Source organism: Argiope bruennichi, chromosome 8, assembly GCF_947563725.1.
Source record: "Argiope bruennichi chromosome 8, qqArgBrue1.1, whole genome shotgun sequence".
Classification (NCBI taxonomy): Eukaryota; Metazoa; Arthropoda; class Arachnida; order Araneae; family Araneidae; genus Argiope; species Argiope bruennichi.
In genome coordinates, this window is record NC_079158.1 from 46,921,372 (window position 1) to 46,936,592 (window position 15,221).

General features: G+C 27.1%; 1 protein-coding gene across 2 annotated transcripts in view; it reads left to right on the forward strand.

Moving 5' to 3' along the window:
* The window catches only part of LOC129980989 (uncharacterized), a 136,555-nt gene that overhangs the window by 65,858 nt on the left and 55,476 nt on the right, over positions 1-15,221 (forward strand). Inside the window, exon 2 of one of the 2 annotated variants that reach the window (XM_056091555.1) lies at positions 114-162. The exons of the other annotated variant lie outside the window; for it this stretch is intronic. The gene's annotated coding sequence lies outside the window, so the exon portion shown is untranslated. The remainder of the gene's footprint in view (positions 1-113; positions 163-15,221) is intronic. 2 annotated transcript variants of the gene reach the window in all.

A 15,221-nucleotide genomic window follows, 5' to 3' on the forward strand; every position in this document is an offset into this window, starting at 1 on the left:
TCATTTAAGTCAGATACAAATGTAAATTTTCACATTTGTTATAAATTTTATTTCAAATTTTCCCTGTTAGAATGCAGATATTTTTAATAACTCATTTTTTTTTAATATTTTAGGTACTGAAATAAGGAAATTCATAAAGTAACATTGACATTTAAATTCGTGGTGAGTAGCAAGTTTGATTATTTAAGATTTTCAGGTATTTAATTATTAATACAAGTCTTCACGGATATGAAAGATATATTTTTTCAAAATTAAACAACTAGTTTATTTCTTTAAAATAATAGTCGCGTTTTCTTGTTATTAACTTTCGCTTAATTTTTTGCTATAATTTTTGTAAGTGAAATCTGTCTTAATTTCTACATTCGTAAATCTCTTATTTCATGCGAAGTATAAATTCAGAAATATTATAAATTCAAAATAATTCAGTTTTTTAAAACTTTGATCAATGGTTGTTCAATTACTTTAAGTGTCATAATAATTTAATATTTAGAATTTGAATGGCAATATGTTTTTTATATTTAAATAACTATATCTTAGTTTGAAAACTCGGTCCTTATTTAAAAAAATTATTTTTAATTGACCGTAGCTTAATTATTTAAAATATCAAATTAATAGTTTCATTAATTAAGGTGTTTAATCGATTCTGTCTCTAAATTAATGTCATCTAAAGATATCTTGACGTAGTGTGTGTGTTCCAGCTAAAATAACTTCACTGTGTTCAGGTTAGTTGGAGAAGTCTCGCTAGGCTCATTTGTAAAGTCTTTGGTTACTGGTAAGAGGGGCGATGTTTGCTTTTTAAATGAACCGCCACTATCAAGAATTGTTTTTGTCCATTATTGATGCCGAAATATATCTGAATCCAAATATTTTTAAAAATTCGAATCTCAACTATTGTACAACGTTATAATTTGGAGTGACATTGCAATTTAAAAGTGTTTAAAAGCTTCATAAAATTTTAATTCCTCTTATTTGTGTTCAGATTCCAATTCTTAGAAGTTTTAAGCATCATATTTTTTTCCATAATGATATGAAAAATTGGTAACTTACTTATAATTTAATTAGCCCAATATTGCTTACGGCTAAAATTTTGTGAAGGCTTTTTTTTTTTTTTTTTTTTTTTTTTTTTTGTAAAAAGGGGGAAAAATAGCAAATATATTTTCAGATTATATCTGCCTAAAATGCTTTTATATATCACGTTTCAGTCAGTAAATGTTATCATTTATTAACTTAATTATAGAATGAAAATTCATGCCTTCTGCGTATACTTTGCACTACTCTGAATTATTTTCATTAAAATGCTTCCTTTTAAAAACAATAAATTTATATTTGAAGACAAATATTTAGCATATCTTATTTCAGAGAAGAAGAATAATTGGGGAAATACCAATATTAATTTTTAGAATGTTGATCAGAATGCCTTCGTCTTCGCAGTTTTGTTAAAATGCAGATTATTATCAATTTTTTGAGGAATGGGAGTTTTTGTTGAAATTTAAACTGAATAAATGAAGAGAAATTTGACGTATGAAGAAAAAATTCAGTTCAATTGTTCTTAATCGTCTTTCTTTCATTCTTTTTTCTGATTGCGGCTATTCGCTATTCTTTTCTTTGAATTTTTATAAAACAACTTATTTTATCAACATGTTTTAATGTTCACAAAAAAATTTTTTATATAATTTTAAGTGAAAAGTAACTGTTTTAAGTTTTGACACAAGTTTCTTTTGCACTCCATCGTTTCCGTACGAAGAGCGTTGCTTACTTGTTAGTGCCTACAGGAAAACACGATGAGAGCAAGAATCATTTATTGAGGGTTTCACTGTCGAGAAAAGTAACAGTTATAGTGATTGTTTTGACGTTCTAAAAACCTGACTAGCTTATAATGTCATCAAATCTTCTTAACGCGGTTGTCCTTTTGGCACAATTCCCGATGGCGTCAAATCAATTATTAATATTGGTTTAACATTTTTTTTACCCGTTGCTGCATTGTTTTCAATGACATCTAGGGATCATTTCGTGTTTTGTATAAAGCTTTTTCTTAACCTGATCTACGATAATTACGTGTTTCTGTAATGAATTGGCAACTGCATAAAAAAAATAATTTTAAAAATATTTCTTAACAGTTACGGTGGTTGATTGTAATTGATTGATTGAATATAGCTTATAAAATAGTCCAAGTTTTATTAGTAAATGTTTTGTTTATTAGACGAAGAAGTAGAGTATTTGCAATTTTTTGTTTTTTAAATCCCTTGAATGTTTTTTTTTTTTTCACTTTTCAATTCGTGCAAATATTCATGAATCCCTTTGAATTTTGCTGTTTGCATTAATTTTTTTAATAATTGCTTAATATTTCTTGAATTCCATGCGTTTGCATTAAGTAATTAGCAAGCATTCCTTTTATTTAATTTATACTTACGTTTTTATCATTATTCGTTTTGTTGTAAACAATGTAAGGTTTCACAATACATTTGATGCGTTTTGTTTATTTAAATTATAGGAAGTTTTGTTGAATGAGTCTACTCTCAAATTTTCAATTAATTTAAACTAATATAATTTCTAAAAAAGCTACAGTTAGTGTATTGCCGAATTGTTGCATTGCTCGCGAAGCACTAAGTGTTATAAATGTATGTATTTTTCTGTTATTTTTTTTAAAATTATTGATATTTAGATAATTAGGTATTAATATATGAACATCTATCATAATAAGTAACGAATTTATAGTTATTAGAACCTGCTTATGTTTGCAAGAAATAAATAGTTTTAAATTATCAAATATTTCAAATAAACTTTATTTCTCCTTAACATTTTCACTATAAAAGTCAAATTGTTCAAAAGCTTATCTTATTATAGAATTGAAAAGGAATGATTTCATTATTTATGTTTTTATTCTATAAAATGATTTTTTAATAACTTTTATTAACTATTTAATAATTATAACATAAAATTTTATCGTGGCCCAATAAGTAAATTCTAGACCGTTTGATATGCAGTTCCAATTAAGAAAAAAAATGCTTTAAATGATGAAAATAATTACATATTATGTTGTTTAAGTAGATGAATATAATTCTCAAATTACGAAATATTTTTATAAAGTCCTTTGGTTTTATCAATTCTATTTAATAAAATATTCTTGGTATTGTAACATTTTAAACAAACAAATTATTATTATGCGACTAAAATTGATCGAATTATAAAGTATTAAAAAATCTATTTCAGACGACTTTTCCAGCTAAATCCATAGCCTCAAGCTTAAATCTTAAGGAATTTTTTTTTTCAAATTGAAATTATGCACTTTTGTGTTATTTTCCAATTTGTTACTTGTTATAAGTTTATATACTGCTCTATTTTAGGTTAAACAGCTATAGCTCAATCAGTTCTAGTCATATAACAATAGAATTTTTAGATATTAACAATTTTGTACTGAATATGACTGATAGGATCGGGGACCATGTAAAAAGTAAGAATTCTTAACTTTTTTTAGAAATGCATTTATTGACTCAAAAAGTATAAAAAATAATTTTTTATTTAAAGCATTTCAATTAGAACTATATGTTTATATCTAACAGTTTAGAAAATAGTTGCTGAACCACGATAAGAATGGGTGTCTTGTATAATAATATTAAAATGCTATTTTATCTTTTGTTCACTTCTTTATTAATTCCTTTTTCCAGTTATTTTGCAAAATATCAACTACTGAGTCCTCCTCTCTCCCGTTTTTTTCCCTATTAATGAAGAGAAAGACAGACTTCATAGTATGCCTCTGTTGAACGTGGAATAAGAAAGATACCGGCTTCCGAATATAAACCGGAATAGCAAACTTCTCTTTCCTTCCATCTTCTTTTCAAAATGAAATGCCTCAGAGACAATTGCTGGCTGTTTTAATATGAGAGCTGAATAAGCGCGGGGGACTCCAGTCTCTTGTCTCTCTCGAGACAGTAACTCGAGGCATCGAACGTAAATAATCCGTCTTTTGAGTCACGGCCTTTGGTAGCGCCCTGGGAATAGAGTTACCGGAAATTTTTCTGTAATCTCAAGACAGCCGGTTCTGAAGGGAATTTACTGCGAAAACTTCATGCATTATTCTAACAGTCTTGGGTGTCAGCTTTCGAATTTCGATCGATGCTTTTCTTCTCGAGGGCTTGGAGATGACCTTCTTAATGCGCTAACAGTTCCCTCTTCTACCGCAAATTTAACATATTGGTCTCTTAATCGTCTTCAATAAACACTGAAAGTTCGTTCAATTAATATTTATGGTAAATTAATGGATTTGAGTTTTGGAAACGGATTTGTTACTGTAATTAAATTTCTTAAAGGCTTAGGAGTAGATCGTAATTTGTGTTTGTTTCTAAAGTTTTAACTCGGTAAATTTAGCACTTTAATTCATATGGAAAATAAAGTTGGATATATTTGTTTTAAGCTTTATTTTACTTCTGTAAGATGTAACTTTTTTCCCTTAAAATTTTATTTTTTTTCTCCCTATTTACAAACTTTTGATTTCTTATTATTTATGATTTTCTAGATTATCTAATATTTTAGCTGTTAGCAGCTGCATTATTTAAAGGAGAAACTAATAAATCTTATAATCGTTGTTGCGAATCCCCGACTAAATTCAAATAAGGGTATTTAAGTTATTGTGAAGTGTAAATGTTTTATATATTGAAGAAACTCTAAAAGAAAAAAAATCTTACTGAAGAAATAATGTTCTTTCAACGTTTCCCTACTGCTGTTTGCCTGAACGCTTTTCTAATATTTGTTTATTAGTTTACCGGTTGCTTTATTCAAGTAGTTATTAGTACCTGCCAAAAGCGTGGCTAGTTATTTTAATTATTTTAAATATAGCTAGACAGAAAATCTTTCTTTCGCGGAACATCGTTCTCAATTACGCAACTGACTCCATGAATATAGTTGTTTTCATATTCGATGGTTTATTTTTGTTTAATTAGTGATTATTGGTAACTGCGACGATGACTAATTAAATTCACTGCGCAATTTCCCACTATAAATAATTAATTTTTAAAAATTAAACTAATTTAATTTGGGAAAGCCTTCTGTCATGTCAAAATTAATATTCGAATTTAAAGTTAATTTTTTTTTTTTTTTTTTTGAAGAAAATAGGTTAGCTTCCGTTTTATACATAAAAATATTAACAAATTTCCATATTGTATAAGGTAAAAGTTTGTAAGATAGTATAATCTAGTTAACTAAAGATATATTTAGATATTTTTTACTTGTTATTATGATTAAAAAGGAAGAATATTTTGAGTATATTTTGGAAAAAAAGTATAAATTTAATTTCTTACACTTATACTTTTGTGCGCTCTCTATTAGCTGACTGTGAAGGATTTATTTCCATTAAGTTTTTCCAAACTAAAACAGAATAAAGTGCACCAATTGCTCTTTTTTCGATTCGAGGTCGAGAGGCTATCAGACAATAGCTCTTCCTATTCAACGGCGCGTGTTAATTGGCATTGCGAATTCATTTACATCCTTGCTTCCAAGCTACGCGTGTGTGTAAACTACCAATTAGTTCCTCGCTATCATTTATCTCGCAATATCTTATCCATTTCAATGAAAAGAGTTTTACACCGATGGCTGAATTGACAGGTCAAGCTTTGATGAAACCTCCGCTGGCTATAGGCTGTTGACCTACCTACATCAACATCTCACGGGTCAGACGGCTGTTATGTTTGTAGGTAGGTCACTACTTACTCTAGAGAGATTTTCACCATTTCGTGATCTAAATATAATTTTATCTCCTTTTACTAACATAGCTCTTTCAGGGGAGAAATTTTTATTTGTCTTGTGCATGCGAATTTTCCCCTTTGCCTCTTTTTAAATCCAGCAATGAGTCAAAAGAGTAACGATTATCTACCTAGGATTTAACCTATAATTTTTTTATTGTTGTGGAATTAATTTAAAATGTATTTTAGAAATGTGCTCATTTTATTCAATATTTTTATGTTTTAAATTGAACATATATATATGTTGATATAATATATATATATATATATATATATATATATATATATATATATATATATATATATATATATATATATATATATATATATATATATATATATATATATATATATTACTTTAAGCTATTTAGATTTTTAAACGAAATAGATACATTTTCCATTTTTCCATACTACTTTATTTTATAACTTTTTATAAGAAGCATTGAGTTTGAAGTTATTTTTATGATTTTGTTTTGTACAAAATTGCACTGCTTTTGAAGCTAAGTTTTCTAATATTGTATATATCAGATCTAATATATAAATCTAATATTGATTTCGTTTTTTGAAGTATACGAAAGAAACACATGTGTATTAAATTTTTAACTTTTAAAAATGCATACATTTACTTAAAGTTTTTAGTTCTGAAACAATCTATATCTGCTGATTACAAATAACGTATGTAGTGTCAGTTGATATTAATGTATCAAATAAAGTTAAAAATGCGTTTAATTACATTCATTTTTATTCTTTTAAATTCATAGAACTTTTTATTTGTAATAACTTATGCCGGAAAGTTATTTTTTGAAGTAATCATGGCCACTTAAAGGTTATTATAGTTTAAAATCCCAACAGTTTCTGAATTTTCTCTTTGATATCCTCCTATTTTGCTAATTTAAAGTTTCTCTACATATACATTCAAATAAAGGATGTAAAAGTCACGAGTTTATTTTTGTCGTTATCGTTCAAAATTGTAAATTGTCTTATATGCATCATAGAATAAATATATAGAAAAGTTCTTGGTTTACATGTGTAATCATAAATTCTACTATTTTTTCTTTTAGAATTTCTTCTCGTAATTTTATTTTTGGATAGCATGATGAGTATTTTTTGCTACACTGCCTGACTTCAAAAGAAATGTTTTTCTACTGACTGATACTTTTATTTATTAGGATGTCCCATAAGTTTCTTTCGCATCATGTTAGGAATGATTTTAACATGTTGTTTATATAGATACTGATATATCTATTAGCTGTCTCAGTGATCGATTTCGGTCTTTCTAGATCTCTTTTAAAATATGTTTGGTAAGTAATATAATCTCATTTAAACCTTTTTTTATGCCGTTCTATATGGATTGCCAAATAGAGCATATTCGACACGTTATGTTTCATCGCCTTACCTTCATATATTTTACCTTTAAAAAATGTAAGAATGCTAGGATACTTCAAAATATATTTGTACCATTTATGGGAGTGGTGCTATGAATATTACAACCATCGCAATTTATTTAAGAAATTTAGGACTGGAATTTTTACCAGAAAGATGAAGACCACAACGATCGTCCAGCATCGATTAATCCTTATCAAATTCATGCTCTCTAAAAACCTGCGAAATACCGTGTACGAAATAACGTATAGCACAGTCCCAGGAGAACGAGACATAATAACCGGATGAAAATAGGATATGCCATTCGATGTGAAATTTTAGTTCCGCACTTATTAATGGAGACTGACTTCATGAACCACTTCTCTCTGTGCAGTTTACTTTTCTAGTGACATCAAAGGCAACTTTTCTTATAGAGATTTGTCGCTGGAGACTGAAACTTGTATTTTTCTTAAATCAAAACATACGTAAAAAATGCACTTGACAATGGATCTTCAACTATCGTAGGTGTGGACTTCTCGCGATGAAAATTTATTTTTTCATTTGGTGAGAGTCTCAAAGTGTAATCTTCTAAATACCGCTGTCAGATTGATAAATTGAAAGACGCCATTGCCGAAAAACAACCAAAATTGACGAATTGGCATGGCATCGTTTTTTATCACTTCAGTGCAAAACCTATGTTCCATTGGGCTGTCAGAGAAAAAAATGTTACAGTTGGGAAATTGTACTACATCCTTTGACTTCCCCTGATCTTTCACCATCGTATTATTCCTTGCTTCTGTCATCAAAAAAATATTCTCGATAATAAACGTTTCTAATCTGTAAGAGAAATAAAAATGATCTCAAGAAATATTTTACAAGTAAAGCTTCAACAATTTTGCAGAGATGTAATAATGCGGCTTCCTGAGAGATGAAAAAGGTGATAGAGCAGAGCGGTTCATATATAAATCAATCAATTAATCAATCTTCGACAAAATATACATTCATTTCGTATAAAAAAAGGAAGAAATTTATAGGACATCCTACTATTATGCCATATTTCCTTTTAGATGTGCCTTTGAAATTATTAAAAATTTTACAATATATGTTCTTTAATTTTATTGAAAGATTTGTTTATCTTGAATTGTAATGAATATTTCCTTTAGCTTGCTATGGTATTGAAATGTTCATTCAAATCTTTTTAGCTTGTTTTGTGAATTTTATTACCGATAGCTAACACATTGATATTTATTAGGCAATGCATTTCTTTATTGATATAACAATAAACCATTTTCCATTTCTGTTTTTTTTTTGTTAATTAAATGAATAAATTATTAAAAAAATTAGGAAGAAAAGAAATTCGAATTCTGTAATCAAAAGCAAGGACCACTAAAAAACTTATATAAAAATAATATATTCTCAGAATTTTTTATTTTATTTTGAAGAATTTAGTCATATTATTTGGTGTTTTCTGCGTAGATTTTAGCATGAGCTAAAACAAGTTTTTTTCCTTGGAAAACTACCAAAAAACCTAGCAGCAGAGAGAAAAATAAATATATATATTTGGATCCTCAATCTAAAGGACTATTGAAGTTATTGAAATAACATTTTTTGGATTGACTGCATCATTTTCTAAGTTTTTGGAGGATTTTGCAATATTAATTTTTAATTCAACATTTCTATTGTTTTTTGGATTTATTGATATTTTTTGTTATATTTGAAGTGGTATTATTGATATTTGGGTTTATTTCACCCAAAACAAAAAAGAAAACACCATATGACAATGAAAATACTAAGATTAAAATATCAAAAGAAAAGTGTACATTTTTTAAAACAAATTAGAAAGTTTGAGAATGAAAAGAGAAGACAGAACATAAATGAACAATGGATCTTGTGCTGATATCATACTTCGCACATGTTTGTTAAATATCAAATTAGAAGTTTTCACGTTGTTTTAATTTGCTAAAACTAAAAACGAGTCAATATGTTTCTGTGTTTTAATTCTAGTAGGCGTGATTTCATCTATGCCTAGATTTTCAACAAAATATTTATATAAACTCACTTACCTCTCATACTTGTTTGCACATTCAAAGCCATAGTGTGATCTGGATTTTTAATAATTTTATTCATATATTTTATCATTTCTTTTAGAAATTTATTCACGTAAATTTATTTTAAGCAACAAAACAAATTGAACTTTTTATAAATTTTATTTTACATATTTTCACTTGTTAATATTTCCTGTTCATGACACTCCATGGCTTCAAGTTTGCTGCATCGCGGTCATGAATCTTGATAATTTTGATCTAATATTCTCAGTGCGTACTTTCTCCTTGTATCCAGATGCGCTTGAATTCATCTAGAAATAGATGCTTTTACCTGATTTACATGAAGATTATGCCTTTTATTATGCTTTTTTATTTGTTTTCTTAACTTGCCTTGAGGATACAGATGTCTCGTCGTTAGAAAATTCCGAAGATTGGTATCAAATTTGTCATAGTGAACTTTCTTTCTGGAGAAAGGAGGAAAATAGTTCTTCTCAAAACTCTTTGGTTATGATCCTTTGTTAAGTCTATGTCATTTTTACTTGCTGCTAGTTCTATTCCCATTGTGTTCAGTTTCTCCGAATTTGTTTCACTCTGTGTGTTGTAAGCACGCCTATCTAAATATGGTTTGTGAAATAATGCCATTGACAGACGATTATGCATTGATTAAGTTGATACAGGTTGGTGATTTTTTTATTATATTTCAAATTAAATTATATGTTTTTCTAATCATCTGGTATTTAAGCTAAGTAATATTTTTTGTTAGTTATTTTCTTTTTCCCAAATTCAGTTCTTGAAACTAATTTTTACTCTTGAATGTGTGCATTTTCAAATAATTCAATTTAATAAAATCTAAGGATAAAATGTTAACTTTTTCCATCTCTTTTAGAGATTAAAATTTTGAATTTTTTTTAAATGCAGAAAAGATTTTCTATTAATTAATACTTTTTTAACTATTTGGGAAACTTTCAAAAAATGAGATATTAGAAGTTTTCAGATATAAATATTTAATTTTCCAAATATTTATCGCTAATTGAAATTGGTAATTACCTTGTTACTTATAATCGTTTGATAAATTGAGATCGTGCGAAAAAAATTTCATTTTTAAGTGTTATTATAAAAATGCATTGTATGATGGAAATTATTATACATAAAATTATATTATATAACATAAGTCGTTTGCAAAATGAAAGGAAAAATTCGCAACTGATGCTTGGAGAAAAGAGATTATTGTAAAATAAGAGAAAATAAAACAATATAGGATGTAGCAATGCTTAGCATGCATACATGAAATCTCTGATATTTATTTCATTACTTGTTTCTACGCATTCTGTATACTTTTATCATATTTGACAGTGAAATTTAGATTCGGGACATGCTGCAAACAAGCTGTTCGAATTTGAAATTCACATTGAGGATATTTTTTTTTTTTCAAAAAAAGCCGAACCGATACCAACGATAAAATGGTTGGCGGAAAGTTCAGAATAAAAACCCAAAGAAGAAAGTGAAGTAAATTTGCAATTCATAGAGTTTGTGAATCGTATGTTTTCTTGAGAAATTTTCATGATACAAGCTTTTTATTTTTATAAAGGTATTCAAGAGGATTGTTTCATTTTATGGAATATCTATTTTATTGCATTAAATCTAAAATTTCCTTCTGAAAATAAATAATTTCTCTTATTAATTTAAAGTCGCCAGACACGTTACTCAATCATCCAAATTTAAGATAAATTTAAAGTGATAAATGATCTCTCCACTTTTTGAAGATTTATTGTAGCATTTATTAATCCCTATTTCTCGCTAAAATAACCAATTATTATCATTTTAAGGCACTCTTTTGTAATTGATAGTTTTCGATGTTCAACTTTAATCTGGTAAGCGTCCAAAAATGCATCGGATTAATGTTTCATAATGATGAATGATATATTACCGAAGTAGCACTTAATTAGATCAACAAAATACTTTATTTTTGGAATAAGTTTACTTGAATAATTAACTAACTCTGAAAGGATAAAGTGAGGATTATATTCTCTTTAAAAAGGACTCAGTTATTAAACAGATTTAAATGTCCAAACATGCTCCTATGATTTTTTTGACATTTCATTTTAATCCTTTTAAGCTGGGTTATTCTTTATATTAATCTACAATTAATCTACTATTATTGAGAAGCAGTAATTTCTGTTCTAAAATTAAGGTCCCTTTGGATTGTTAAAATATTTTTGGTTGGAAAACGTATTGAAAATCTTAAAACCAAATTACGCGGTTCCAATATTTTTCTCACGTATCTTAGTCGAATACTCCAAATTATACCCTATTTGATAAATATATAGTTGAAATTAGGATTTAAGATTATCTCAAATCTTTTTATCCTTTCTGAGTCACATTATCGAATCAGAAATTAGAATAAATGATTATATGAAATGTTATGGAACACATTTTTCAGCTTTTCTTTTACAAAGATATGAATAGATTTCATCATTAGGGCTATCAAACTGCTGATTTTTAGTGCCATTTCGATGCATTTCGGATAAAGAAATGAATTGATGATATTGTTTCTCAATTAAAGTATTGATTTTGGTGCAGCTATTAAATTTTCTTCATAAGCAAACAAACAAATATTTACAAGAATATGCACTTTTTTTTTTGGTTGCATGCCTTCAAAATTTTACAGTTTACTCGATAAATCGGAGGGCTTTTGATAATTTTTTCTATTTTTTTAAATTAATTTTTAAGTTTAATATTTTTGGTAACTAATGCATTTTTAAAATTGAATTTTATTATTTGTAAGGCATTTAACTTTCTTGTGCCTTTTTTTTACGGTTTTTCAGTTTAAAATGATATATTTTTCATGTTTCATTTTATATTAAGAGTTTTCTTGAATATGGCATTCCTTGTTTCTTTACGTTTGGGATGATATTTTTATATAAAGTATTGTGTTTCTTTTCTTATTTATAGCGTTTTTGTGATACGTATTGACCTAGTAAATATTTAAAGGAAGGATTTTGTAAACTTATAGTCATCTGCTCTATTATCCTTATGTCTTTCCTTATATCAGGAGAACTGCAATCTGAATTGATAGTTAATTGTAGCGAATTTATTTTTAAATACGGCATCTTTCACAATTTATATGAATAAAATTATTGTTTGTGTTTTTTAAACTTTTTTATTTAATTTCCATTTTTATTTTTAATTATAACATCGTATACATAGCTGGCATAATGTCAGATTATCTTACTTCTGTAAAATTTTTTTATAATCGTATTGCTCGCAGCATTGTTATTCTCTAAATATTTCTATATTCAAAATAATCAGCACGTTTGTACTAAATATATAACTGATTAATACTAAATAATAATTGATTTTAAAATGAATAAAATGTATGTATTCATTTTCTTTTATTGTTATTAAAAAGTTTATTTTCTTTCCTTTGTAATAAACTCTATGTCCTGTTTTTTATTTTAGATACAAGTAATCATACAAAGTTTGCTTTAAATCTTTTACTAAATAATAGCAAAAAAAAGTAAGGAACTTCTTCAATATAAATTAGATACTTTACAAACATATTGATTATTGTTCCTCCTAATTTATTGAAATTGGATAGATTCTATGCATATGCTTTTTTAGTCGAAAGGATTCTCATTAATTAGGTTACATTAAAACTTTATCCGAGTCTAATATTTAGATTCATTATGAGTACCTGTTTTATCGCCATAATTTTTTTCTCATCTTGGAAACGGATTACAAAACTAGAAAGTTATTGTGACATCTTTCATAAGTATTTGTAATCTTATAACGTGGGTGTATTTCTTTTGTAATTTGAAAGTTTGATTGATCAATAAATATCTGCTAGAAAAAAGTCTTTGTCCCTATTAAAATGGTCTTAAAAAAGTGTCAGTTTCTAAATTTCAGCGGGAACAGAATCAGAAATATCAAAAAGAAAATTAATCGTATAATTTAAGAGTATAATTTCAAGTAGAGTATAATTTAATCGTAAGTAGAGTATAATTTTTTTTAAATTTCTGAATTTAATGTAGCTAACTTTATTAATATATGATCTTAAAAATTATTAAAATGAAAAGAAACAATATCTTCATATTTATGAAGGGGAAAAAACTTATGAACTTGATTTAAATTGAACAGACACACTTACAGAAATGTCCTCTTTTTTCTGAGTATTAAAAAATAAATTTCAAACATAAAATTATTTAAATTGTTGAATTTTAGTTTCAAAATTCGTAATAGCACATGAAACTACGAAATTTGCGTCTGCCAATTTCATTTATTTTATTCGAGATCATGAAATTTCGATGGAGAAAAACAACACAGGTGAAAATCATTTGTTAAATAAGAAAAGTTTAAAAATAGATGTAGCGATATACATTACAGAGCCTTCGGAGATGCGACCAAAGTAATATAACTGTTTTAAGGTAAACTGCTCGTTGGAGTAATGGATAGAAGTTTGAATTCGAGCGCTTAAACATTACTCATGCATTTATAGTCATTTTAAGCCTTCTTTTCATCAGTTGAAATATTTTTTTAGTTAAAGTTATGTTTTATTTCCTAGAAAATCTTTATTCTTGCAATATTCCAATGTCATTATTTTGATAATAATCTAAAAAAGTCCGTTTCGAATTATCTTGGATCTTAATGCTGGCATTACTGAGTGTTTTCCTGAAAACTTTTTTGGATTTGGATGGACTATTTTGAAATTTTTTGGCGTAAATTATAGTTGTGAGTAGTTTGTGTGTAATCTGCATATTTCCTTGAGTTTACTACGCAGGAAAATTCCCTTTCTTTTTCTTTTAAGATTGATGTCTTTGCTCTAGAGATAAATCCCCAAGTGGTTCTTGTAGTCTGATAAAAAAAAAAAAAGACGCACTACATCTAGGCCTTTATCTTTCCCACTTGAATTGTAAGCATAGAAAAAAAATTTCAGGTAAAGTACACATCACGTTGCCTCTCTTGCTCCAATTTTCACCTTTTTCTTTCTATTCGAGTTTGAAAGTATTTTTTATCCGATTCTTTATTTTAACTTGACATCATCTTATGTTGCTACTTTCACTAATTGAAGATTTTAAAAATATTTTGATAAAGTATTTCGATAAAAAATCTGCCATGTTATTTCTGTTCACTAGTATTCCATAAAAATTGTTGATGTTACACTTTTTTACACAAAATCCATACTAACTTCTTTGTAACTCAAGTTTATGTAATATCCTGGCATAACTTTTCTAAAAATTGTTATTATTTGTAGAGAAAATAATCATTATTTATTTATTTATTACGTAGATGAAAAAGTCCTTCATGTATTTATTTATTACGTAGATGAAAAAGTCCTTCATGTATTTATTTAATATTTCATTAAACTATTTTTTATAATATTTCATTTAAAAATTGTAAACTGTTTTTGTCCGTAACTAAATTTCAGAGCTACGAATCGAATATCGAAAGCAAAAAATTTATTATATCATTAATTGAAATATACGACATTATTGCGAAAGAAGAATATTTTCAAATTTAAGTTTTTATAGTATTCTACATTTAATAAAAGAATTTTTTTTGTTACTGCAATTTTCGTTAATATCCGCCCTCCTTCTCCTCTGTCAGCAACTAACCGCATTCTTCTTTCTTTAAGTCTCCAAATTTTTAAATATGAGTCTAGAAATCTCGGAATTCCATTTTTCTCTCACCTTAACTGCTATGACAAAAAAAAAATCTTATTACAAGTTTTTATTGCCATGATTGGAAATATCATTCTACTCGTTTTGGTGTTTGTATGCCTAATCGGAAGCGCATCACATAATATTCCTTCTTTTCTTCCATATGTCATCTTTCTCTTAAGTAGAGACAAAACTTAGTAACCTTGAATGACCTTACACACAGATAAAGAAAAATTAAATTGTGAAAATGAAATGAAACATCGTATGATAGTGTAACAACGTCTTTGGATTGCTCTACGTGCACACAGAAAGATATGCATATTACATTAGAAAAGCGGAAATAAAAGCTTTCTCTTGGATTTATTATTCAAGAAAGGCAATGATTTTACCCTAAATTTAACAATAGTAGAAACACCCGAGTA